General features: G+C 30.9%; 1 long non-coding RNA gene across 3 annotated transcripts; it reads left to right on the top strand.

Annotated features, from left to right (window-relative positions):
* Positions 1 to 2615: 2615 nt before the first annotated feature.
* LOC111474404 lies at positions 2616 to 4487 on the top strand. 3 transcript variants are annotated; one of them, XR_002716007.1, is made up of 4 exons: positions 2616 to 2656; positions 3654 to 3743; positions 3911 to 3938; positions 4023 to 4101. It is a non-coding gene; the product is annotated as an uncharacterized LOC111474404 (long non-coding RNA). The 3 variants fall into 3 exon arrangements; XR_002716008.1 differs by lacking the exons at positions 3911 to 3938; positions 4023 to 4101 and adding an exon at positions 4461 to 4487; XR_002716006.1 differs by lacking the exon at positions 3911 to 3938.
* Positions 4488 to 4755: the final 268 nt, after the last annotated feature.

Here is a 4755-nt window from a genome sequence, read left to right as displayed (position 1 = left end):
TGTGAACGTGAATGTATGCTATGTATGGCGCTTAGCTTGGAACGTGAATGTATGTCGTTGATATGCTAGGATACCACACTCTTTCTTGTCTTGTTCTTGTTCTTGTTTCTTATTGTAAGTACTTAGGCCCACTTGTTCTTGACTTGGTGATATGAACCAAGAGACATCAATCATACAATATGCTTCAATGAAGATGTGAAGAAAATATTGTTGAAAGTATCAAAAGATATTTCAATTCATACCACATTGAATAAATTTTACTGTTGAGACTGATTTTCTTTTCATTCAATGACCTAGGTAACTCGATCTTAATCCTAAGCTAACCATGAACTCCTGTTTATTCGGAATTATCCTTAGATTTGCATGGGTGAGAGTGGCTCAAGTTCGCCGACTCAATAGCCCTCCCATTTCAGGGGTAAGACTGGGTAAATGGCTGAGAACGTGGGGTGCAAGTTGGAATTCACTCCTACCCACTTTTAAGGATAGAAGAGAGGTAGTTCCCTTAAGTACTGACTCCAAGTCTTGAACAAGGGGCCCCACCCTCTCATTGGCCTGAGAGAGATTCGGTTTACTGGTTGGACCACAAACCAATTGTTCATTAGAGAATCGGTGAGACATAAGAAACAAGAAGTAACTTCAGGAGTAAAATGGTAAATTGATCCAGCTCTAGTTACGAACAACCTGTGAAGAATCGACTTACTAATCATGGTTATATCAAATGGACAGAAATATATCTATAGTAAGGGGAGTGCAACTACTAGGCTATAGTGGAATGTCCTAGTAGTTAATGAATGTTGGTTAACAAGGTTAATGAGTTTAACCGGTTAATCTTAGATCGTTTGAGCCCATGATCTATAGGTCCATTAGGTCCCTCTACTAGCTCATATCGGACTAAACCATAGAACAGTGTGACGAGTGAGTTCGAAGTGTTCGAATTCAAATTAGGGAGAATGCACTACATATATACGATATATTTAACCGCTTTTTTTTTTATTTACGAATTAAACAAAAAGAGAGAATATGAGATATTTAAATAAGATTTAAATATCTTAATCAAATATGTGTCGAAATTAATTGGGATTGACATTTAAATTAATATTAAATATTAATTAAATAGTTTAATTAATCATTTAATATTACTTTAATTTGAAATTTATAATTCAAATTCATTGTTCAATCAAAATGAAGAAAGTCAAAATGTTGACTTTGATTGAATGGAAAAATCCATGTAGTGGAATTTTGAAGTGTCAAAATTTGGCTTAACCAAACTTGCATGCTTGCCAAATAAACCCCACAAATTTGAGTGAAATTTTGAGTGTCAAAATTTGGTGATCTCAAATTTGCATGAACATGCCAACATGACTCTATAAATAGAGTGATCAAGGTATATGGAACTTCTCCCTTGGAAAAATCTTGAGAAAAACTGTGTATTCACGGTCGTTCTTCCAACGTTTAATTTTCCAAAAAACATGACTCAACGTATATATGTAGTGCATTCTCCTTAATACGCTTCTCTCCCTCGCCAGCAGATGTGTATCCACGGTCGATTCTTCCAACGTTCAATTTTTCTAGATTTTGATGAGCGACACATTTCAATCTATTTTTTTGCATTGCTTTTTATCTTCCAATCGTTAACTAGAAAGGTCTTCATATTTGTGAAAAACCTTGAGAAAAACCTCCCACAAACACTCTCTTCATATATACAAAATTCCTTCCACGTTTAGTCACTCACCGAATTCCACAATCCCGTTCTAAGGTCGGAGGATAGTGGAGAAGACACTATTGGTGGTTCGAAATTGGCTCGTGAGGAAAAAGGAATTTGAACTACAAAAGATTAGTATTCAAACTCATTAAGTTTTAATAGTTATGAACATGCTAGTTATTTACTATAATTGATGTTCTAAAAGTGCCTAAGATTCAAATTGCTTCCGCATGTGTTATATTAACACCATCAATTGGTATCAGAGCAAGTTTTAGGCACTTTATTTACATTAATTTGATCATGGTGGGTACCATTTCATGAATGAAATTTTGTGGTTGCTAAAGTTGATGGTTTTGATTTTGGCATTTTTTTATGCTTCCATTTGATACAATTATTGTAATAAGCCTAATGTGTATGGGCTTTAATGAATGAAGAAATGTCTGTAATTTTTATGGAGTCATTAAAGTTCATTTTAGGTTGTAATTGATCGAAAATGGAAGAGATAGCAAGCTGAACCGAAGTAGAAGATGGAAGAGGCAGTTCGGGTGGTTTTTCTACCTTTGGGGTCCGGTTCTACGTTTTTAAGGGTTAGTTCGCCTAGTTCGTGATCCTTGGGAGCGGTTCAAGTTATTTTTAATTATTAATGTAATAATTTATTTAATTGCTGGTTTTAAAATGCCAAAAACAATCCACTTTAGCGTGTTTAATTAATTATGCATTATGAATGTATGTTTTAATTAAATAGAAAATGTATATGCATAAAGTATGTCATATAGATTTAAAATCCCACCATAAGCTAAGCATGTTTCATGCATTCCAAGTATGTTTACGACATGATGAGCAGGGATATTTCTTCATTTTCACTATTATTGATGATGGAAAATTTAGGTTTTGTGATATAAGAATTGTGGGAATGTAGCTCAGATGGTAGAGTGCTCGCTTAGCATACGAAAGGTACGGGAATTGATCCCCCCATCTCCAAAAGAAACTATTATTTTTTGTACGGGAATTGATCCCTCCATCTCCAAAAGAAACTATTTGTTATTAATATTTTATTTTTATTCAATATTTCCTTATTTATGACATAATGAGCGGAGATATTATTTCATTTTCACTATGATTGATGAATTTAAAGTTTTGTGATGTAAGAATCGTGGGGATGTATATTTTATTTTTATTCAATATTTCCTTATTTATGACATAATGAGGGGAGATATTATTTCTCCAAAAGAAACTATTTGTTATTAATATTTTATTTTTATTTAATATTTCCTTATTTATGACATAATGAGCGGAGAAATTATTTCTCCAAAAGAAACTATTTGTTATTAATATTTTATTTTTATTCAATATTTCCTTATTTATGACATAATGAGCGGAGATATTATTTCATTTTCACTATGATTGATGAATTTAAAGTTTTGTGATGTAAGAATCGTGGGGATGTATATTTTATTTTTATTCAATATTTCCTTATTTATGACATAATGAGGGGAGATATTATTTCTCCAAAAGAAACTATTTGTTATTAATATTTTATTTTTATTTAATATTTCCTTATTTATGACATAATGAGCGGAGAAATTATTTCTCCAAAAGAAACTATTTGTTATTAATATTTTATTTTTATTCAATATTTCCTTATTTATGACATAATGAACGGAGATATTATTTCATTTTCACTATGATTGATGAATTTAAAGTTTTGTGATGTAAGAATCGTGGGGAATGTATATTTTATTTTTATTCAATATTTCCTTATTTATGACATAATGAACGGAGATATTATTTCATTTTCACTATGATTGATGAATTTAAAGTTTTGTGATGTAAGAATCGTGGGGAATGTATATTTTATTTTTATTCAATATTTCCTTATTTATGACATAATGAGCAGAGATATTATTTCATTTTCACTATGATTGATGAATTTAAAGTTTTGTGATGTAAGAATCATGGGGATGTAGCTAAATGGTAGAGCGATCACTTTGCATGCGAGAGATACGGCCTGCATCTCCAAAGGAACACTATCAATAATTAAGTATATTATTTCCTTTTAGCATATCTAAAAGAAACTAATTTGTTATTAATATTTTATTAATTTGTTATTAATATTTTATTTCTATTCAATCTTTTCTTATATATGACATAATGAGCCGAGATATTTTTTTTATTTTCACTATTATTGGTTATTATTGGTGATGGTAGGTTTAGGAATGGGGATGTAGCTCAGATGGTTTTATTTCTATTCAATCTTTTCTTATTTATGACATATTGAATAGAGATGTTTTTTTATTTTCACTATTATTGGTGATGGTAGGTTTAGGATTTTGTGACATAAGAATTTGGGGATGTAGCTCAAATGGTAGAGCGCTCGCTTCGCATGTGAAAAGTACAAGGATCGCTAATTTTTTATTTCTAATTTTTTTCTTTATTTTTGACATAATGAGCAGAAATATTATTTCATTTTCACTATTATTTGGAGATCCTATTACCATATGTTCTATTTTTTATTTCTAATTTTTTTCCTTGTTTTTGACATAATGAGCAGAAATATTATTTAATTTTCACTATTATTGATGACGGGTAGTTTTAGGTTTTGTTATGTAAGAATTGTGGGGATGTAGCTAAGATTGTAGAGTGCATCTCTTAACGAAACTATTCGTTATTTATATTTTATTTCTATTCAATTTTTCCTTATTTTTGACATAATGAGAAGAAATATTTTTTCATTTTCACTATTATTGATGACCAGCAGTTTTGGGTTTTGCTATGTAAGAATTATGGAGATGTAGCTAAGATGGTAGAGTGCTCTCGTTGCATGCAATTGGTACGGGGATCGATACCCTGAATACCCCGCTCTTTATTCCTAAATCCTTTAAATGTGGTTTGCTACACACAAAAAAGATACGGATATTAAATTTTTAATTTACTTTTGAAAAGTATGATGTAGGATAAATTGGATTATTGCCTATTATTTTTTAGAATATATTAAGTCTTGGGACTAATGTTTAGGACGAATGTTTGCCATTTGAAGAGATGTCATACAATAG

This window comes from Cucurbita maxima, unplaced genomic scaffold, assembly GCF_002738345.1.
Source record: "Cucurbita maxima cultivar Rimu unplaced genomic scaffold, Cmax_1.0 Cma_Scf00350, whole genome shotgun sequence".
Classification (NCBI taxonomy): domain Eukaryota; kingdom Viridiplantae; phylum Streptophyta; class Magnoliopsida; order Cucurbitales; family Cucurbitaceae; genus Cucurbita; species Cucurbita maxima.
The sequence above is the reverse complement of the archived record's forward strand: the minus strand, read 5'-3'. Positions and strand labels throughout refer to the sequence as shown.